This window comes from Hyposmocoma kahamanoa, unplaced genomic scaffold (genome assembly GCF_003589595.1).
Source record: "Hyposmocoma kahamanoa isolate Upper Pololo Valley unplaced genomic scaffold, ASM358959v1 94, whole genome shotgun sequence".
Classification (NCBI taxonomy): Eukaryota; Metazoa; Arthropoda; class Insecta; order Lepidoptera; family Cosmopterigidae; genus Hyposmocoma; species Hyposmocoma kahamanoa.
The window spans coordinates 575,262-600,018 of NW_020654878.1; the positions used below are offsets into that span (position 1 = coordinate 575,262).

Below are 24,757 nucleotides of genomic sequence, written 5' to 3' on the forward strand. Positions count from 1 at the left end.
GCCTGTTCAAAATGTAATAATTTCGCTCTCATCTTGAAGATTGACGATATCGGTGGCCCGGTGATTTGCATTATGGATGAGGTACCCAGGCAGGACCAATTTGTGGTATTCTATTTGGTTCTGGATGCAAATCCATTGTACAGGGAATTCCATGAGACCATGGTGTGGTTATGTGGCATAATTATCATATTATTATTATAATATCTAATATCCTATTTACATAGTCAACATTAGGAGTAGTCGTGACTATAAACATTTTCCCAATTAAGAGTCTATACAACCTCAAATGGTTTTGGTTCATTCAGCGTAACAGTGAGTGTAAAATCAATCGCTTTGGCAAAAATATATAGTAAAATTGAGGATACACTGACTACTATACGGTGTGAATACACGATTCCCAACAATATTCACAATAGAAAAAAAACTCAAACTTACCTAGCCATACCATATACCAATGATTTTTTTTTATATCAACTGAACTACATAGAACACTTATACTATGCGATATACATTTTTCAAATGGCTGTAATTTTGTTTGTAAAAAAAAATCATTCCGAAATAAAGCCCTGCCGCTCTACCTAAGCAAAATGAACCGTATTAGTACGGGAAACAGTTTAATTGGAGCTGAGGTACAGTCGACTGTAAGAAGTCATGAAAATGTTTCGTTGGCAATAGCTTTATTAGGCGGTCATGTCAGATATACAGGGTGTCCCACGGCTATGCCACATGGAGGGAAAGTACCTTAAATATATTAATAGGACATTTTACTGAAAGAAGACTTCATTTTGATTGTAAAAACAATTCGAACTGCATTAGAAGATTTTTAAATAATCGCTTCTCTGAACCGGGAATCGAACCCGCAAAATGTGAAAAAAACCTGTAATTTTATTATACTGATGGAAAGACTCAATCATAAGGATTGTTTTCTTCTAAATAACATAACATGTTAAATAAAAGGAAGACCATGAAATCGACATTTAATTAAAATAATTAGGTACATTTAATTGCAACTTACAATCAATCAATTTAAGTTATCAAATGTTCAAAATGTCCCCCATTGTGTAGTATACAAATTCTCACTCTTTTCATAATTTCGCTTCCTGTTGATTTATTTATCTTTTCATGGTGAATGTTTAAAATAATACGTCAAGTTCAGTTTGTAACTCCTGCACACTCTCATACCGGTTCCTGTAAACTAAATCTTTTACATATCCCCATTAAAAAAAAATCTAACGGGTTTAGATTTGGGGATCTCGGAGGCCATTTAATTTGTCCATGAGTACCGATCCAGGAAGAAAAATGTTCATTAAGAAAGTCCGCTGTTCTCCGACTATTATGAGCCGGAGCCCCATCTTGCTGAAGAATGTTATATACAGGTATATAACATAACAGTAGGTTCATGGATGTGAATATTTTATTCGTTATTTCGTTGTCAAAATTTAAACACAAAATTAAAGCCTTATTGGTCTAATACCCCGTTTCGATGATCCTCTAGCCGGTCCGCATTTAGCTCTGTTATTCGGAGCTGAGGCGGTTTGGTTAAAGATTTGAACTGCGTTATAAATTAAGGCAAGTCAAGGTGTACCTTATAACATTTTCGTTATTGCACCAATTGTTTTATACGGACTATTGGTTTCTTGAATAAATAAATAAAATAATCTTAGTGCTTCATTACAGAGAGTCTTGCAACATATTTTACAGCAAATCCCAATTCGTAATTCAAATTCGATGTATAGATATTATTATTCCACAGATACTATACACAAATTATGCTTAAAATTGTCCAACTGTTTAAACATTGCTACCATTCGTAAGGCGGACTCTAGACGTTTGCTCTTCGTGTATAGATATTTTTATGATACCGAGTGACAGGACCATCGAGTGTATAATAGAAACGAAATGTCATTTAATTTGTTTGAAAACTATTCTGCGTCTCTCTATCTAAATTACATGTTTAATTATCGCTGAAATGTGATTGTTTGTTTAGTAATTAGATGTTTTGCTATTTTTCCCACACCTCTGAATGGAACAGCCCCCCATAGTTAGAGATATTATATTTATTACAATAAATACAGAATATTTTTGGAATATACGGAGACGTACACACAGGTCAGTTGTTGGCGCTGTACTATTTCAGCTTTCTAATTTGTGATTTCAGCGCAAACGAGAGTTGATATTTAAAAGTGATATAAGGCCCATTTACCTGATGACTTGCCAGGGATGGATGGCCCTTATTTCGTCTCTATTTCTGGTTATATACTCGATGGACAGGACGAACAAGTAGTGCGCCTGGTGATAAGTAATACGCCTACTCATACAGTTTCAGTGCATGCAGAGCTGTTAAATCTCAAAGACCTGACACTGCCACTGCGCCCGTCACTCTGACTAGACCCATGCGCTTCTAATTACACCAGTACCAACTGTATCTGGCTTACTATTTATAATATTTATTTCAAAACATCCTACTTGAGGAAGCAATCTGAAAGAGCTAAACGGATTATGTTCATGGATTTTTGTCATCCCAAGCACGCAAATATCTGTGTAATAACCTTTTTCATCAAAGCTCGTAAACAGTGTCATGACATGCAGGCAATGTCGGCCATAATGTCCTAAATTACGCCGTGGCTTTTTCATTACGCCCTCGGGCGGTAACGGACTTTTTTAAATTAGTTGCACTGTATATCAAGTTCTACAACAGAGTTCTAACAAATATACGCGATTTAAATCCGGAAAAATAGTTTCATTTCCTAGTTGCACTCAGTGTTGGGCAAAATTTAATTGTTCTGGCAATTAAAGATTGACAATAAATTAATTGTCAATTGCGAAACAGCAATTAACGATTGATCAATTGTTACTTGCAAGAACCGCAATTAACAATTATTTGTTAATTGCGGTTCTCGCAAATAGCAATTGATCAATCGTTAATCGCGTATATCTACAATTAACAATTAATCAATTTTCAATCTTTTCAATGTTTTTGATTAACAATGATGAATTAGGGCGTGGGTTAGGGGGTGGGTTAGGGGGTGGGTCACAAACCCCTGACCGGCCCCCCAACCGGCTCATCATTGTATGTATATCCTCGCAAATGTGACGAATACATGTATGTGTATAGCACGGCGGTACAAAATTACAAACTTCTTCAAACTTCTTTAAAGAGTCTTTATTGCTTATTAAAATACTCTAGTTGGTAATTTCTTGTCCCTTAATACACAATATACTATAGAATAAATTTCTTGATACCTGATAGTTCTAAACGTCGTATTTTTAATATCAACAGAAATCTTATTGTTGAAGCGTGTAATGTGACCCCGTAAAATAAATTTGTGACTTTTAGACGACAGCCAAGAACAAGTGTTTTTCCCTCGAATCACTTTTTTATGAAAAATACTATCACATATAGTTATATAAATATACACTGGCACCGCTTTTACAAGAAGTTCCTCAACAATCTACTGTAACACTTAATGAATACTATGCCCTGAGAGTGGCAAGCGGTGCTGTACAGCTGACGACTCGTCTGTTCCAAAAAACGTCCATTGTCTTTTTAACCGACTTGAAAAAAGGAGGAGGTTCTCAATTCGAGTGCATGTTTTTTTATGTATGTTACGCGATAACTCCGGTATTTGTCAACCGATTTTCATGATTCTTTTTTGTTGGAAAGGGGGTACTTCCATAGTGGTCCCATTTCATTTTGAAGAAAATCATCCACCTTTAAGGGCGGCTGTTCACGCATGAAGATTCATTTTTATAAATAGCGCCTAACTTTAATTCAGGAGCAATTATTTTAATGGTTGATTTTGCTATTTCTCCAATTCAAGGCGTTTTTCTCTCTCAATATACTTTGAGCTGTGAGAACCGGTTTTACCTGGCCTTGTATTCTCGTTCTCTGTCTGACATCCGTCCGGAACAATTATTTACTATTAAATAAGTAAAACTCGACCTAATTAAGAGACGCACGATACGAATGAAGCTTCATACTTGACATTGTTTTTTAATTTGATTCAATATTACTTATTTGACAGTAATTGAAGGATTTCGGACGTAAACGAGAGTAGATACCCTTAAAACGCGTAAAAATGTACAATTGACAACAACAGAGGCACTTTGAACATGAGACGGTGTTATCGTTAGTAGGACAAAGTTGCATTTAAATCTTCGACATGCCGCTGTCACGTCACTTAAGTTTCTTCAATCAGAATTTAATTTAACGTTCATTGAAATTTAATATAAAACGCAGACTGCGGTCCGTCTTTCATAAATTTCAATATGAAAAATTTAAATGCCTATTGTGTAAGAATAAACCGGTTTAATAAACAAGTACGTCTCTGTGCCAGATAACATAATATTGTTCGTTCCATTTATAGAAACTGTAAAACCCTTCCAGCGCACGTATTCCCTCCGTCTTTTATTTATTTATTTATAAACGAAACATACTTGTGGACTTGTAGCGTAAGCCAAAGCGTCCAGCAAGACTTAAAATTAACTTTAGAGAAGATACAAGCTCAAATGGCTTTGGTTGATTCCACATTACAGTCAAAGTATTGAATCAATCGCTTAACAAGGACATACACTGATTAGTATACAGTGTGAAAACACGATTCGTAAAAATTGTCACGATAGAAAAATAACACAACCTTACCTCGAAATTTTACAAGAAACCCGCGTTTTCAATGGGTACCTGACATATACCAATGTTTTTATATCATCTGATCTAAATACAACACGTATAGTATACAAGATACATTTTCAAAGGCTTTAACTTCGTATATTAAAAAAATAATTCTGAAATAAAGCCAGTGTCCTTTCCTCTCGAGGCGCGATAGAACCGATTCAGATAGATAGAGCTGAGGCAGTATCAAGTCTTAAAGACAAAGTAAAATTTAAATACAACATGCAGGATACAAACAGTATTTAAAAAGTAAACAAAAGAAAGAACGGAGATAACTACAGACTAGTTTACAAAATTGACACTTATCTTTAATTTACAAAGCGACAAGGCCGCTAAAAAGACACACCACTTGTCAACAAACACATCGGCCTCCCGGATCTGAGTCGGAAACTCGTTGAGCATTGCGATGGCTCTGGTGCGTTGCAGGCGTGTCGGGTGCGCGTGCGCAAATGGCAGGGTAATACTTTTCGAGCGTGCAGCGTGCTACGGCACGCTTGCATACCGATCCGGCACAAATTAGCCAAGCTTTTCTAAGACAGAAGGAGAATCCACTTTATGGCGTAAAAGTAAAGAATAGTGGCGATCATTCTCCGACTAGTGTTCACCACCTAATTTCCGTGGCAATTTTTATTATTTAAGTATTCGGTGTATTTTTAACCGGCTTCAAAGGAGGAGGTTCTCAATTCGACTGTTTTTTATTATGTATGTTACGCGATAACTCCGGTATTTGTGAACAGTTTTTAATGATTTTTTTTTTGTTGGAAAAAGGGTACCTCCACAGTGGTCCCATTTAATTTTGAAGAAAATCATCCACCTCCAAGGGCTGTCCACGCATGAAGAGTCATTTTTATAAATAGCGCCTAAATTTTATTATAAGGAGCAATTATTTTAATGGTTGATTTTGCTATTCTCCAATTCAAGGCGTTTTCCTCTCTCAATATACTTTGAGCTGTGAGAACCGATTTTTTTTATCTCCTGAGTCAAGTTCCGTATAGTGGCGAACTAGGGGATGAATCCAGGTATGCGCACTTTCCGGTAATCGATTTCAATAAAACTTGGCAAATAGATGTAATTCCACGTACTTTCGAGGTCGGTTTTTTAGTGCTCTGTACAGAGATTATATCGTACAATGTTATTTAATATTCCAGTATTGTATCGTAAAGTATTATTTGATAAGTACACGATAACATACGTCACCGAAGTTACGTCTTAGTTCCAAAGTTTCTATTCCGACCATTCCGGAAACAAATAAAGATGGATACAGACACGGATAGTAAGGATAACACCTCTTATACCAAGCAAATTTGCGTTAGACGTCTTACAGTATGAGGTCCTTCAAACGAGGGTGAAGAGGCATCTTGTAGGCATGCAGGGTGGAGGCGCCTAGGGCAGTGATTGTGTCAACACTGCACTAGGTTCCTTAACGTTTGAGTTACACAAACTTTCCATTTAACATAAGGTGGAGTGGAGTCATTTGCCTCTCACGTATAAAAAAAAGGCTTGGAGCTCCTGAAAACAGTAAAAAGGAGGAAGCTGCTGTACTTTGGGCCCATCATGCAGAGTGATAAACATTCTCTACTGCAATTCATTCTGCAGGGAAAAATATAGGGCCGCAGAAGACGTGGTCGTTGAAAAACCACATGGCTTCAAAATCTTGCAGAGCGGTTCAACATAAGTACCACAGAACTGTTCCGAGCCGCTACTTCACGAACCCAAATTGCCACAATGACCAGCCAATCTCCGATAGGAGATGACACCCCAAGAAGAAGTATAAAAAAAATACTTTTTTTCCTTAAACTCCTCATTGACAATTGTCTACCCATTTGTCGACAACATCAAATACCTGGGGATCGATTCAGAACCTTACGACAACTCCGTTGTGGACTGGTTCGATTTGATATCGTACGACTCCTTTTCATTTTTATTCACAACACCCGAATCGAACCTCAAACTGTCGTATTCGACAGCGAACCGAAATGACGTCACACCCGTACGATTACTCGAACTTCTCGACCGGCAAAGGCTACAAAAGTTATTCACAACACAGTTATCGAATGAAAATTACCGAACTTGTTTACAAAGCAAGAATGAAATATGCCAATCTCTTATTATTTTAAATGAAGTCTGGATTTTGTTCAGTTTTATTAATGTATTTTAATGCAAGACTAATGCATTCTTATATTTTAGACCTTTAAAGTCTTAAAAATGTACATAAAAGGACTTTCATTTTTCTTATAATCTATTTCACCAACTAACTCCGTAAACGCTGTTAGATAACGATATCGTATCCGAATCCAAATCGAACGTTTTAACTCGAATGTTCTGAATAACTCTGAAAGCTCCCTTCGATTCGAGAATGATATCCAATCAAATGATTTGGTTAAAAAATCGAAAAGTTCTGAATCGGGGCCCTGCATGGCTAGCGCAAGTCGCACCCTATTATTGTGGTAGGCCTACTAATCTCAAAATAGTGAATTCTTTGTACTAGAAGTATTAGAGTAAATGGATGGAATAGACTTCCGGGTATGCAGAACACGCAGACCAGAACCAATTGAGAAAAGTTTATTTCTAAATTGGTCCTAACGGAAATCGAATCCGGGTTCTCTTCATCCAATACCCATAGAGCATAACTTTGGGCCACCGAGGTTGTCGAATGTTTTCCGGCAACGTATAAATCGATCAATCAAAAAATACACGTACCGATGGCTTTCCAGTACAGTGGCTCATCTCTAAAGTATTCATTTCGTTAGGAAGATGGTTTAAAAAACAGTTACCCGTTTGCCGCGCAAAATTGACATATCGTAAGACCGTTTCAAGGTAGTCATGTGATTATTTTAACCAATGAAAAGTTCGGCGTTTTATTCACTACAAAATTTAGTATTCTCTGAGCAAATTTCAACAATAACTAAAAAAAAAAAAGGAACTATTCTGGCTTGGGCCACTATTCCTGAAAAGAAGTGCTATAAAAAATATTCACAACGTTCAGCAAATTTGTGCTTTCGAAAGTTTAGTAAAATTGTATCTTAGGGTCGTATTCTAAAACTCTACTCAATAGGTACTCAAGTCAGGACTTGAGTATGATTCAAAGCACTAGAAATCACACTCAAGTCCTTGCCATTAGGGTCGTGTTTCCAGTGCTTGAAATCATACTCAAGTCTGCTCAAATCCTGACTTGAGCATTGAGTACAGTTCTGGAATACAACCCTTAAACAGTTATGATAATAGTGACAGAAATTATGACTAACTACTAACGCCTCTGAGGCCTCGTTCTATAAATTGGAAAGACACTCCTTAATTTACTATTTAAGTATAAATAATTTATGACCGATTGCGTAATAATATAATTTAAATTCAAAGATACGTCAGTAGGATTTGAGTGACGTGGCTTTATTATGAACGACGACGTGTACAACCTTATTACACTGTGTTTCGTGAGAATTTTACACATCGTTGTGACACAATTTACAGAAGACTTAAAATTTACATTTTCACTATACTAGGATAAGCAAAGACTATGGCTGGACCCACTTCGCTACCTAGAGTAGGCGTGTATGAACGCCCGATTATTATAGTTTTTTTTTATGACGCTAAGCGATTGGACGGTCAAGTCGTGATAAACGACACGCCTGTCCATAACAGTTCCAGTGTTACTCAAGAGCTTTAAATCGCAATGACCAGTGGAGCATTGTCACTGAGCCCGTTACCAAGAGACACAAGTTGCCAATTCCCATGCCCGCCAATTCCCAGGTCGACCTTTTGCGGTGTTTGCGAGCATGTTCCGATAAGTCTGTTGTTATGAACAAACCATTGTCACTTTTCTATCTCAGCACTCCATCATCTGTCTAATGATTATGCTTCATTACTCCGTCTTGTTTTATAATTGTATACAATCCACTGCTGGGCAGAGGTTTCTCTAAGGAGAGTACCTTCTCCGCCTAAGTGGCGTTTCCTCAAGCTGTGTTCCTTCATCGTGAAAATAAGTACATCACAAACTACGGGAAGACGATAGTAAGTAGTGGGCAACTCGGGCTGTGATGAATCATCATCATGAGATTTAGAAACTATAAAACAACTTAAATCGTACTAACGTATCTATGAATTACAATTACGTTATTACGCAATAAAATAAATGTATTTCTTCTTTAATAAATTGATTGAATAGTCAATTATTTTGTATAAGAAACATACTAACGAACAATAAAAATGTCTTGCAAGGAAGTTACTAATATAACCTAAAAGTTATACAGACTTAATAACGTTAAAGTTCATTCATATTTATAAACTTGGCTTACAAGCAAGTGTGAAGAAACGAAATCCAATTAACAGTTTTTTGTTAAATAAATTAAATATTCAAATTTGTTGAGATTTTTAATTTTTTATCTTTTAGCGATGACGTCAGCTTACGTTTACATAGAAGATTATTCTTTATCATTTATATCATTAGAGTAACCCTTTATATATCCTCGCGTACATACGACAAAATATCACGGAATAGCAGCCGTGACATTCTTTCATTGTCATAATTATATTTGTAGCTTGTCTCTTGTCCTGCTGCATCCTATTTTTGTTTGCCAAAAAAATTACCGCACAACAGAATCGCGCGCATTAGTCACAAAGTCACAGATAGAACCGGAAAACGTGTACTCGGTAAAATACATCGCGATGGCGGTTTTGTTCGTTATCAACGCGATAATATATTATGTCGCATTAGCCATGATTCATTTGTTTACACGTCTGCAAATTCATAATAAGTACGTGGCTGAAGATCGATCAGCGAACTCCCCCCTCCCCCCCAACCTTTCAGCATGGCCCTGGCAAGCACCATCATCATCAAGCACACGCACTTATTATTTTGACCCCGAACAGTTATCGACAAACGCGACTTTAAAAATATAACACATTATGTCAAAGATTATTTATTCCATTGGTAAAATAAATTTACACTTGGAAACGTCACATTTAAGCTACTGCTCGTTCACTACGCTGACCTCCCTGAGAAGAACGAGCAAGAAACTCTAGGGATTGCTCTTTTCAAATAAACTTAAATGCTGTGGAATACACTTTGAACCAAATTTGTGTGGACTCTGGAGCCATGGCGTCTTTCCATACATCTTTGTCTAACATGTAATCTTCAATTTTGTAATATGATTTTTCGATCAAAATATTTTTAATGTAGTTTTTAAACTTAGGAAATGATAAACTTAATATATGCTCCGGAATCTTATTGTAAAAATGTATACAGTTCCCCATATAAGAGTTGTTTACCTTGGTTAAACGAAATCGTGGTACCTGTAATCGTGGTAAATCGTGGTGGTTAATATTATGAATATCTTCTTTCTTATTGAAATTATATGTATTTTTACGGGCATATAAAATATTTGAGTAAATGTACTGTGATGCCACAGTCATGATACCAATCTCCTTAAACATTTCTCTGAGAGAAACCCGAGAGCCTAGAGAGCCCAAATGAGAATCCCGTAGGACAGTATACTATGGAACTAACTAAAGTAAACTAGTCTAGCAGTACTAACATCGGTAAGCTCACGTATTCTGCGGACTGCGTATGCAGCGGAGCTTTATCTGCTGGCCAGGGAAGATATATGTGGAAACCATTGATGTTTAGAATCTAAGGTCACTCCCAAGAAGACTGCTTTATTTTATTTTATTTTATTTTATTTGTTTTATTTTATTTGAAGGAGAACCAACGGCTGTTATACAAAATAAAAACTTAAATAAAATTAGAAAGCCAATTAAAGGTCCCCACCAATAGAAACACTATAAACAAAATTTGGAGCATCACTTAACTATACTCGTACATATAAAAAGAAAAAAGAATAAAAGTAGCTTATCCACAAAACAGATTAAACAAATTTACAACTCATATATTAACACACACACAAAGAAAAAGAAAAATAAACAAACAATTACCTATCAAAAACCAACTTAGTCATAACACGCTTTACCGACGTCGCACCAGTGTTGAAGAGATCGATGTCGACCTGCTTAGATAATGAATTAAAGCTATTGCTTGCCCGTAAAAGAAATGCATTCTGCCGAAAGATCGAGGAAGCTGGGGGTACGTATAGGAGTGGATTAAACCTAAGGGCCCTTGAAGGGGCTCTAAGAGAGATCTTGGCCACAAGTTCCGGGGAGTCAATAACACCTATAGCAATTTTATTAAGAAAAACTACATCAGCAATCTGCCGTCGCTCATCGAGTGGCAAAAGATGATGCTTTTTGCACACAGCAAGATACTGGCTCGAATCATACCGCGCCCCTGTTCGATAGCACAAATATTTCACAAATCTACGTTGAACATTCTCAATACGAGATATGTAAGTAAGATATCTAGGGCTCCAGACCTGCGATGCGTATTCCAGATGGCTACGGACAAATGAACAATATAAAATTTTTAGTGTTTTGGCCTGTCCGAACTCTCTGGAATTACGCATCACAAAACCAAGTGCTTTGAAGGCTTTCGAGATAATAGCGTCGACATGCGAATCGAATAACAACTTGCTATCATGAAGCACACCAAGGTCCCTCACCACAGAATTACGCTGCAGTTTGGTATTTTTTAAACAATAATCAAAATCAATTAAGTTGCGTTTGCGGCTAAAGGTAATAACGGAGCACTTAGAGGGATTCAGGTCAAGCTGGTTAACGGTGCAATACGTGTCAAGTCTCATTAAGTCTTCTTGTAATAGAATAGCTTCAGAAATTGAATAAATAGGCGCGAAAATCTTCATATCATCGGCAAAACACAAAAGTTGAGATGATTTAAAACAGTGTTCGATGTCATTGATAAAGATCGCGAACAGGAGAGGTGCGAGCAAAGAACCCTGCGGGACGCCACTAGGAACCCTCACCCACCCAGACATGTAATTTTTTACGACAACGGCCTGTGATCTATTGTTTATATAAGACGTCAGCCATCTAAGTAGATCTCCACTAATACCAATCTTCTGAAGCTTGCAAACGAGTAAATCATGCTGAATCCTGTCAAACGCTTTACTATAATCCGTGTAAACGACATCCACTTGGCAGCCATCATCCATATACGAAGTCAGGGAATCGTTGAGCAGTACCAGATTAGTCACCACGGAACGCCCTTTCAAAAAACCATGCTGAGTGGAGCAAAATGATTGCTTAAGCGCTGAGTACAGTTGGTTGTAAACTATCCTTTCAAAAACTTTTGAGATAATGCACAGCTTTGAAATTGGCCTGTAATTCGTAATGCATGATCTGGACCCTTTTTTGTGAACCGGTGTGATGTAAGCACGCTTCCATACACTAGGCATCGTACCCTCTTGCAACGATTTGGTAAATAAAATGGAGACTGGTAAAGATATAGTTTTAGAGCAGCGGATGAGGAATTGTGCTGGAAGTTGATCAGGACCAGCTGACTTCCAAGGATCTAGTTGCGAAAGAAGTTTAGATACACTATTAATATCAACGCTTATATCCGAAATACTAGCCAAGGACGGAGCCGAGTCTCCTCCACAAATAGTTTGAGCCGGACCGTCCAAAAAGTTAGAATTGAAATATTCAGAAAATGCATTGCAAATGGAGCTGCCTGTATTAAGAACAGAACCGCTGAATTTCATACTGCAAGGCATCTCACTGATATTAGACTTGGATTTAACAAATGACCAAAACATTTTTGGATTATCTTTCAACGAATTCTCAACTGAGCTAATGTAACTACGATAACATTGTTTTTCTAGTGTTTTACAGCGGTCTCTTAGCAGTTTAAAAGATTGCCCATCAGCACTGTTGCCATAAATCCTAAATTTTCGTTGGAATTTATATTTTATTAACAAGGAATTTTATCTCGCTCGAGAGAAGAACGCTCATTTAAATTAAAATGTAAAGGCTAAAAAAAGAGAGCGTATTTTGCCATGACAGTTAGACGCACGCGGTCACTGTGCGGCGGCAACGCGAACTCCGCTCTTCGACCGCACGGGGTGAGCGAGATAAAATTCGTGTCCAATAAATGCGCCCTTAGGGGACAAACTAGGGGATGAATGCGGTTTCGCGCACTTTCCAATAACCGATTTCAATAAAACTTGGCACACAAATGTAAATAAATTCACAAAATTTGAGGTGGGTTTTTTAGCGCGCTGTACTGAGATTATAACTATTTATAAGTGCCTCCGTGGCCGAACGGTTACCATGCCGGACTGCCACGCAGAGGTCCCAGATTGAAATGTTTGTATGGCCTACATTTATTTATCTCGTGAGTTTGGGTGTAATTTGTGGTTGTCTATGTGTATGTTCATGGCACCCGCGACACAGGGTTTTTTACAATAACAACAGCAGATGCTGATGTTATCTATATAAAAGAAAATCGTGCAAAATGTACAGATCTTTATTAAATCTAGGTACATGATTAAGTTTTTTTATTATTTCGATTTAAAAAAATTAACCCGCTTAAATAAATCAGCCTAGGCGTTAGGCAACTTAATCATACCTACTGACATTTTCTCAAAGGTAAGAATGACGACCGAACTGCTGTTTGGGCTTGCAGTCTATTTCTGGATGGTTTGTAATTAATATAAAGAATTAATATAAAAAATTTTGGTCAAAAAATGCCTAAAATACAGGTAATTACGTAGTTGAGGCATCGCAATTACACATTAGGTTCTAATACTAAAATGTATAGTTTTACTATGAAGAATGTCTAATTTAGATTCCCTTATTAATTCTTATTTGAATATTATATATAATACCTTTATTTACATTTGTTTTACTTATATTGTATTAGATTAAGTTATATTGAAATAAATTTATCTTTATCTTTAATGTCATTGAGCAAATATCCGCAACGAATATCAGCACCCATATAAATGTGGAGGCTGATGCGGATGTGGATATTTGAATATATACGGAATATCTGCTGATGCTGATATTCGTTACAATGTATCACTGCTGCGCACGGGTCTGGGAGTAGACACTCCCGTTCTCCGTCCGACATCCGAAACAATGCCATGTATGAAGCTTCATTCGCATCATGCGTCTTCTAATTTAATCGAGTAGGGGAACGTGGGGATTGGGAGCCAGCGGGTAACGAGAGCAGTGTTACTGGACGTTCCCAATGCTCGTATTTGTGCAAACGGCACTCCTATGTCTTTGTTAACGTTCGCCAAGGTTCGAGTCCTGTGGGCGGCTCCGTAGAACCCCGCGTTTAGTCGTTTGAGATAGTTGTTTTTCAGTCCGCGCTTATAAAATTTGCTAAATTTCGTCATCCCAGGTAAGCATTAAAATGCAAAGATACATTGTATTTACACTAGCTATGTCACCGTATCTATCAAATTTTAGAAGTTGTGCTTGAAAACATAATAAAAATAGAAATGTTCATACTGTATTTATTCCTTTTTCAATTCGATGTTGCGCGGGTAATGAGAGCTATTTGGCTCTCCTTATCCCATTGCAATATGCACTGGATATTCCTTTGACACTTTCTTGTTTATTCTCCATTGACTTACAATTATATGGACGACGGGTTTAATACAAAAGCCACGAAAAAAATGTTCCAAGTCAACCTATTTAAGCGTAGTGACATGTAAAGGAATATTAATAAGCTAAAACGTTGAATTTAAATTGTAATGTCATCGCAGTACTGTCTAATTTTTCTTGCTTCGCTGTCAGTCGAACAAACGAAGACTAAAGCGTGAATGACGCTCTGTATACGATTTTAACGCCCTATAAGTTCCGACACTTTTTAGCGCGGACAAGATGTCCATATAATTGTAAGTCAATGTTATTCTCATTATTTTTTAACTTATATATTTTATTACTTAAATATTTTTTTCAGACTGATTATATATAATGGCACCCATTTCCCGAACTGTGGGGTAATGGGAGCGGATGACATGTTTTAGTTTTTTCTTCTTAACCATATACTATATTTTAGTTTCACATTTTTTCTGTGATTATCTAGTAACCAGATATGTGAAGCGTACCTTCATAACTAATAAAAATTTCAATTGCATAAATTATGACTTTTATTATCAATTTTCCTTAGTAGGCTCCCATTCCCCCACGCTCCCCTATTACTTATTTGACGGTAATTGTTTAGGACGAAATACGGAAGTAGACCCCCTGGTCTTACGAGTGGATTTATCATATAGCGGCCACGCTTTGAGAACCCATATGCATGCAGGTTTACCGTTAACGTGAAGTACTGCTACTGAATATTACATTACGTACAAACAATTGTACGTAAAAGTCAAATAGGTACACGCCACCGCTTTAAATAATTGATGAGCTCTAATAATAGAATAGATATTTTGAATTAGAAATAGACATAACTAACTTCTGATATGACTATTGAAACACAAAAAAGAGGGCGGATTACGTACTTAAATTACGACGTTTACTTGATAACATAAAATGTAAAATTTAACTGCGACTAAAAATGCGAAAATTTAACGACGTTTTCCGGTTAAATTCCAATTCTTGTTGTTTGTTTATGCTATTGTATTAATTTTACTTTAACGCATGATACATCAAAAATGAAAAATGAATAGTGTAAAATATTCGCATGCCAAGTTTATGGTGAAATGTACGATCTAATATAATATACTATAAGACCTGAAATGTTAACTACATATTTCAGCGAATAAGTATCTTGTATTCTTGTTTAATTGTTAAAATAACACATATCGATATTTACGTTCCAATGGAGTGTGACGACTGCCTGATGGCAGGCAATTTAATTTACGAGCTTAATCAAAATTGCTATAAGACTCATAGCAGGCCCTCTAGAGACCGCGCTCAATGCCTTGAGACAAAATTGACAAGTCCCACGTACTACCAACACCTCTATCTTTCAAAACCGGAGCGCAGTAATGCTGACAATACTGCTTTGCGGCAGAAATAGATTGGGTAGCAATACTTCCTTGGACGAGCTCTATCACAAGGAGCATTACTACTACTGAATTTATTACTTATTATAAGCCCATGTGATTTTATTAAAGAAATCAACATGTATGTGATTAAATATACAAATTATGATTTCGAAATGTTTGTATGCCTAATTGTTAGGAAGGACACAGTGTTACTATACTTATTTTGTTACAAGTCCACCTCTATACAACCTGTGATTTATAGTTATGAGTTATTTTTTGGTGTTTCAGCAAACATTCACCATTCTGTATTTGGCCCAGAGGTAGGCACAATGAACGCTTGATTGATAAATATAATATTTCTTTCAGACTTAGACAAACCTTTAGTATAATTTGAAAAATCTAACGTATTTATTTTATTCAAATTTGTAATTGTGACGTGTAATTTGTGGTTTTCTATGTGTGTGTCCATGACACCCGCGACACAAGGTTTCCCTAGTACGGGGCTATCTTGAATGTGTACGTTATTAATGTCGTCTGCCTTTCCAATCGCCAGTCGCGCTAGTCCCTAAGGGTCGCCACAAAATAATGCAGCCAGGCGACGCGACGCGCACCCAATTCTATTTATATACACACTTTAAGACCTATTTCTTCAGTGGACCATTTAGATACGGGTTTTTATCACTTTCAGCATAGCATATAAGCCGAAATACAATATAACTATGCCTTCGAAATCGCACAACAGTTGGCCAATTATTTACATAAGTAATGATTTGTACAGCGCCACATTCGTCGGACAATCTGTGAATTGCCAAGGCCACGAGACAATGTGGATAATTTCGCGTCATTCGTGTTTTTCACTAACGTGAATCTGTGAGTATTTCAAACGTGGCGGTTAACTTTGAATTCTGACTGTTATGTAGAGAAGATGCCATGGATCGGCTAGACCGATGATTCCCAGAGTGGTCTATATTAATCCCCAGGGGGTCCACTCCAAATAGGTATTATTTAGGTGTGCATGTACCATCGTCGACCTCATCATCACTTATCATCAGGTGAGATGGACGCCAAATGCGCACTTATATGTTTTATATACATAATCCAAGTTAAATACGAAATAAAATAAAGGATTCGACGATAATGGATAGGTCTTTAGACAGATCGTACGCATATAAATTATCTGCGAAGTAAACATTTCGCCCGCACCCGGTCCGCCTGTTTGTCATGGCGTTCGGCCCTGCACCCTGCCACACAGAAAGACGCGGCCGCCGCGCGTTCCAGTGTGGCAGGGTTCATATGAACCAGAACATTACAAAAATTACCGCGCCCGGAAGGCACCCGCGGCCACCTACTCGTATGGCCAGAGCATTAAGGTAAAAAGGTAGAATAAAATACATGTAATTTGATTTTCTTACCCAAGTCGGGCGTAGAGTTTTAAAATTAGTCATTCAATTATACTCCAATTTAAATATTTATTAAAATAAAATGAAAGGTTATAGAAAACGGAAGCGGAATACCGATTGTTGATAAAATTAATAACACACACACTCATAGCTCCGCACCAGGGAAACCCTGTAACGCGGATGCCATTGACAACCACAAATGACACCCAAACTCACGAGAGAAAGAAAGAAATGTAGGCCATACAAATTTTTCTCCCTGCCCGGGAATCGAACTCAGGACCTCTGCGTGGTAATCCAGCATTGTAACCGTTCGGCCCCGGAGGCAGTTAAATCCGTAACGAATACGTACGTGGCAGCTGCGGTGTACGCGACATCGCAGATAAGCTTCAAGAGAGTAGGCTGACGTAGTATGGACACATGAGAAGGAAACTACCGACTCCAATGGAAATGCTGTGCCTGAAGAACCCTGGCTCCAGTAAGCGAGGAAGACCAAAGATGAGGTGAACAGATCAAATGGCCAAAGTTTTAAGGAGCTGCCATGACTCAGAAAGCGACAAGTCCAACAGAGAAAAGTGAAGGTTAAGTACAATAAAAGCAGACCACACCATCAGATAGGAATAATAATGCCGAGGAAAGAGAGATTTAAATTACAGAATACATTATAAATTAGCCATTTCTTTAAATGAGGCTTGAATTGATTACCATTTAAGCGTTTCACATTGTTGATGAATTTATAAAAAAAATATCCGTAACAGAAAGGCAGGGGATCTACGCTAAACAAAAAAATTGGCACGTGATATACGAGACAAAAAGTTTGGGAACCTCTGGGTTAAACAAACAACATTGGAAAATACCAAAGTGATAGCAGAATGCTAAAAAATATCCAAACATTCCAACGGTTATTAAGACTATTCTAGAATACATCGAAACAGACACTGGCCCAAGTCCAATGCCCGCCATTAAAAATAATAATAATAACACTTGCAGTAATGGAAAGCCTGGTAAGCATCATTATCTACTAATAACAATAATCTCGCAGGGCTGTTTATAATAACACAAATGTGGCAGACAACCACACTAACATAATATCAAGTAGGGCAAGCACGACAAGGGCCGACTTGCGCTAGAGCGACATAGAGCGCGAGATACTGCTATTCTCGTATAGAAAATAGTAATATCTCGCGATTCTATGTCACTTTCGCGCAAGACGCACCGTGCCGTGTCGTGTACTGGTCTCAAACTAGGAAAATCCCAGTACTATGAACACCAAAGCAATTCAATCCGGGATATTGCACAGAACGCCCAGACCAGCAATTTCGAAAAGTTCATTCCCCAAGTTGGTTGAACAGGGACATCCTCGTCCAGCGCGCACAGTGCAACCTTTCGGGCCAGTGAGGTCGTCTGGTAAAGCTGTTGGCGCTAATGGCACCACAAATCCGAGAATATCATTTATCTACATAGCAAGACTGAGGGAATCCTCAAATAAGTTCCTAATCAGAATCGAGTCAGTTTCATAATAATTGTTTTAAATTTCCTATTAGATAGCAAAAATGCACGTAATCGTGATAACTGATATTTCAGCCATTACAATCGCAATGAACTGCCCAGATATTCAGGTATGTAATATCTATAATAATAAGTATTATGTTTTATCAATTCAAACATTATAACATTCAAAAAAAAATCCCTAAATGATGAACGAGTTGCAGTTTTCTTCCCACAGCATGACTTCTTTCACAGTTATATAAAAAAAACACTCTATTATGCAATGCAAGGCAAAATGATGAAGCGTAGTGATGCGAGTTGATGCAGTGCTCAGATAGGAAAGGAAATATTTCGATGGTTTGGTCAAGGGATGAATGTTCATAACAACAAACTTATCGAGCGAAAGGTGTCGACCTTACATATCTCAACAAGATTGAGGGTGTCCTTCAAGGGAACTGAATGAAAGTACCATAGAAAAAGTAGAACTAACTCTTTCACAAGAGAAGTCCAGGGAAGTAATGCCGCCTTATCTATTTCTGCCGCCAAGCGGTAGGTATGTCTTTGGGTATTGGGCGCAGTGGCAGTTTCCCTCAGATCTTTGTAATTCAAAGCTCTGAATGGTACTGCAATTGCAGTAGACAGGCGTGTAGCTTACCAGCAGGAGCACAACTTGTTCGTCTCATCATTTGGTATATTAAAAAATTCGAATTATTATTTTCGTGAGCAGGTTAATTCCAAACCGCCTTATTTATTAACAACGTGAGGTGGTTGGATATCTGTAGCGGTGCTACTCGATACGGTACGTATCGTTAGCTAGTGTTTGAACCTAAATCCTGGACCCCAGCAGCTATGACAACACCGCCTCTACCATTAAAAAATCAAATTCATCTTTTAGATCATAGGAGAGGCGAACACCTAAAATAGATACCCAAAATAATAATAATAATAATAATAACTATATTAATTATAATAATAAAACTCTAAATTTCTCTTATAAGCCATGGGATTCAACAAAATTGAATGTAAGTAGTGAATGTAGTGCACCAGAACAATGTAAATCTAAAAAAAAATTTAAAAAACTGACCTCAAAAATCTAAAATTTAAATGGGACCACTACTGTGGTACCCTCTTACCAACAAAAAAAAAAGAATCATCAAAATCAGTTCAAAAATCTGAGTTATCGCGTCACATACATAATAAAAAAATATTCGCAGTCGAATAGAGAACCTTCTCCTTTTTTTGAAGTCAGTTAAAAGTAATAATAATCACAATATTACTTTCTGTATTGCAGTAGGAGGTAATTTCGAGAGGCAGTATTGTAAAATGAGTATTGGAAGCTATACAATCCTTACTGCAATGCTTTCTGAAGTTGTCAAGAATATCTAAGAATAATTATAACACTTATATATGTCTATAGTTAATTACGTTTTCTACTATAGTAATAATGTAAAGGCCGATGAAAGATTCACTCCACATATGGACAGATAGTTATACAAACAAGAACCAACCCACACCTCGAGTGAAATTGAGTTATGTATTTAGGTAGAAGACAAGACATGCCCTTTACCCGCTTACAAAAGATCCTGGCAAAATATACCAAGCCAAAACGGAGAAAATAAAAATGGTTCAGGATACCAAACCTAAATAAGTAACTTTTTAATAGCTAAAAAAAACCATGCTGCTTAACATAATAATGTTTTTTTTAAATGTGCTAATTAGATCCATCTCACATGTACTGAAGTACTGTAGATCCTTAGCGTTTTCGTTACGAAAACTAGAACATGGTTCTCGTTAACGAAATAAAAAGATACAAAGTCAAAGTCAAAGATTATTTATTCCATAGGTAAAATAAATTTACACTTGAAAACGTCACATTTAAGCTGCTGCTCGTTCACTACGCTGACCTCCCTGAGAAGAACGAGCAAGAAACTCTAGGGATTGCTCTTTTCAAATAAACTTAAATGCTGTGGAATACACTTTGAATCAAATTTGTGTGGACTCTGGAGCCATGGCGTCTTTCCATACATCTTTGTCTAACACGTAATCTTCAATTTTGTAATATGATTTTTCGATCAAAATATTTTTAATGTAGTTTTTAAACTTAGGTAATGATAAACTTAATATATGCTCCGGAATCTTATTGTAAAAACGTATACAGTTCCCCATAAAAGAGTTGTTTACCTTGGTTAAACGAAATCGTGGTACCATGAGTTTGGACTTAGCTCTAAGGTTAATATTATGGAAATCTTTTTTCTTATTGAAATTATGTATATTTTTACGGGCATATAAAATATTTGAGTAGATGTACTGTGATGCCCCAGTCATGATACCAGTCTCCTTAAACATTTCTCTGAGAGAAACCCGAGAGCCTAGAGAGCCCACATGAGAATCCCGTACGACATTATACTATGGAAGTAACTAAAGTAAACTAGTCTAGCAGTACTAACACTGGTAGGCTCACGTATTCCGCGGACTGCGTATGCAGCGGAGCTTTATCTGCTGGCCAGGGAAGATATATGTGGAAACCATTGATGTTTAGAATCTAAGGTCACTCCCAAGGAGACTGCTTTATTAACAAGGTCTAACTTTTCTCCGTTTATTTCTGTGCTTGGACTAGACGATTTTACGTTAGGTAATTCAAATTTAACACATTTTGTCTTCTTGGCATTAAGCAATAAATTATTAGCATTAAACCAATAAACTACCTTAGAGAGGGTATCATTAATATGGTCATAGTTAATGCCATGTCTGTCAGTTTTCAAAATAAAGGATGTGTCATCAGCAAACACTATTTCGCAATGGTACTTAACAAAGAATGGCAGATCATTAATATAAATCAGAAATAAGAAAGGTCCAAGTATTGAGCCCTGCGGAACACCCATTTTCACCGGAGAACCCAAAGAAGTCACTCCATTTATGTCTACTTTCTGAATTCTACCGTTGAGATATGACGAGACAAGTTTCGACGCCTTGCCATTTACACCGTAATGTTCCAGGTTCCTAATAAGAGTAATATGATCAACGCAATCAAATGCCTTTGAGAGGTCACAGAAAACACCAATAGCGTTCTGGGACCTTTCCCAAGCATCAAAGATGTGTTTTAGTAACGCTACTCCCGCATCGCTAGTCGATCTACCACTAGTAAACCCGTATTGTTCACTATGAAAAATATGATTCCTACCGAAATAGGACAGTAATTGAGTTAGAATAACCTTTTCGAATATTTTACTTAAACTGGTAAAATTGAAATGGGACTATAGTTGCTAGGATCAACTTTCCTACCGCTTTTGAATAAGGGAATAACCTTGCTGTATTTCATTAAATCGGGAAAAACACCTTCGTCAACGCACCTATTGAAAGCTACTGCTAAATGTGGGGAAATTAGATCAATAACTGAGTCTATAACTTTAGTTGATATGCCCCAGAGATCTTCAATTTTTTTAACATGTATTGATTAAAAAGCTTTTATGATGTCTTGTGGATTAACATGACGGAAATTAAATAAACTGCCACAAACGTTAACATTTTCCTTTAGGAGATCAATAGCAAGTGAAGGGGAGGAATTTAATGATTCTGTAGTGTTCACAGCAATTTCCGAAAAGAACGATTCAAAAGCTTGGGCTACTTTATCTTAGATTTTATAAGTTTGCTGTTTAATTCTAAAACCATATCTCTACCGTGTTGTTTAACCCTGCCTGACTCTTTATTTATTATGCTCCAAGTAGTTTTAGACTTATTTATCGATTGTCTAATTTTGTCGCTGTGAAACTTAACCTTAGCTACACATACTTTTTTAAATATTTTTGAATAAATTCTAACATATTCTATGAAATTGGATACATGTTTTCTATTTGTTGCTGTATAATATAATAGTTTCCCATATCATTCTCAAGATAACACTATGGCTCTACACAGCGGTGATAAGATCCATGATCAGTTACGGCGCGATATTATGATGGCCATGAACCAAACTGACGACCGCAACCGACAAGCTGGACAAATTCCAAAGACTCGCTTGCATGGCGACGACCGACTGCATGAGGACAACTTCAACTGCGGCCCTCGAAGCGATCCTGGACCTGCGACCTTTCCCACTGTTCATCAGACAGGAAGCGGCGTCAACAGCAGTGCGTCTAAACAGAGCCGGCCTTTGGAAGCACTTGAGGACCCACATACAGAAAGCCTTTATAAGACTGTGAATGAGGAACCGCTACTGGAAGCGGTTGTGGATAGGATCCCAAAACAATACATCTTTGACAAAAAATACAAGATACAATTGTTTGAAGATCCCAACCAAGGACTGAACCCCAGAGAGGTCCGAGTCTTCACTGATGGATCTAAAACAAATTCAGGAACAGGTACTGGAGTATTCTCAGAAGACCTCAATATCAGGATATCAGCACCGCTTGGTGACCACAACACAGTATTCCAGTCTGAATGCATGGGTATCAAGTTGGCGGCAGAAGCAATCATAGCGAGAAGAGTAAAGAATTACTCCATTCAAATACTCTCCGACAGTATGTCAGTACTTCAAGCACTGCATAGCTATGACATAAACTCAGGGCTCATTTACGAATGCCATCAAGCACTGATGGAGGTATGTATACAAAACCATGTAACTGTACAGTGGATTAAAAGACACAGCGGCTCACGTGGCAATGACGCAGCAGATGAACTAGCCAGAAAAGGGTCGGAGACGGATGCTGTAGGACCAGAACCAATAGTGTCCCTCCCCTACCAATGGTCCAGAACAACTATACACAAAGGTACAAAATCTTCACATAATAATACATGGACCACCCTTACGGTTTGTAGACAGGCGAGGAAAGCACTCCCAACGCTCAATGCCAGTCTATCTCGAATATTAATTAAACTTAAAAGGCAAGAGCTTCGCACACTAACTGCCGCCCTAACGGGTCATGGTCCGTACAATAAACACCTTTTCAATTTACGTATCACAGACAGCCCTCTTTGCAGAGCGTGCATGGAGGGGGAGGAAACGGCTGCGCACATCCTACTTCAGTGCTCCGGCGTGGCCAACTACAGGGCGAAGTACCTTAGAGTGCCAAGGTCGCTCCCCGAAGTCTTCAGCAAACCAAGGAGGCTGCTGAGATTCCTGGACGAGTTTGGGTGGCACGAGTAGGACCCTGCATCCACCAAAATACGCAATATAGGCGCCTTGTTGTCGAGTTGCGGATACCAGCCCGTTGCACCAAGTACCAAGTAGTATCATTCTCAATGCTACACATAACTCACATTACCTATTTATTTCTTCACACTGTTTTTACAAAAATATAATTATCTCGAAAGTTACATTTTGTGGGTTGGTTCTAGTTTGCATAACTATGTCCATATACAATGTTAAATCAAAATAAATCTTCTATGCTTACCACACAAAGAGAAAATAACAGACAAAATACCAACAAACATACGATTAAGAAGACTTAAATTGGACAAACACACAAAAAGTATTCACTAACAATTGGACATTCAAATCATTTTATAAAGGAACGCTACTATTGTAACCTGCTTTAATGCTGGCTGGCCGGGTGATGGACTGAGGCACGCTTGATTAAATTACTTGTAGTGAATGGCTAGGATGGTCTAATAAAGAAAGCCTCCTAAGCCATGTGTTTCCTACAAAAACTTCAAACAGAAATGACAAAGATATCACAATGTTCCATTAACTTGGTCACGGCAGAACTGAAACATAATACACCATAACCTACAATCAAATGCACTTGACGGAAAACTGATACCTTCTAATTACACTTAGGTATGTTTACACTTGTGATAATGGAGTGCCCATAACAACTGATAGTGCTGATTACTTAATATCTGAAACTTAACTGTGTTTTCATGCATTGATTATCTTAATTACCTATACAAAGTATATGTAATGGGAGTTTAAATTGCGTGGCTAGTTTTTTACTTATTGGTGTTTTACATCTAATTTGGTCGCTATAGAATTCATATATGTGGCGCTATACATGGAGTGTACTTATGGCTTCAGTTTCAAATAGGCGCCTTGTCGTCAAGTTGCGGACACCAGCCCGTTACAATAAGTACATCGTTCAGGTTCAACTGATGGGACAATCAGACTTAAGAAAATATTACTGAAACTATGTATGGCTGCAAAGACACTGCACAATCACCTTAAAATTGTTAATAAAGTGCGGGGAAACAACACCAATTACCTAGAGAATAGTCTGGGGCCTTACAAGGAACTCTTATTACAGTTCAGTACAGGTTCACAATGACAAAAAAGCGGGATGGTGAGATACTCTTCATATAGCGCTGTCTCACAATGATTCATTTTAGGTCCTAAGCGGAATCATAATAAGAGT

At 37.5% G+C, this 24,757-nt stretch overlaps 1 protein-coding gene across 1 annotated transcript in view; it reads right to left on the reverse strand.

The window, feature by feature from the left end:
* Positions 1-24,757, reverse strand: part of LOC113237930 (mitogen-activated protein kinase kinase kinase 4) — a 69,022-nt gene that overhangs the window by 41,808 nt on the left and 2,457 nt on the right. The gene's annotated exons all lie outside the window — the stretch shown is intronic.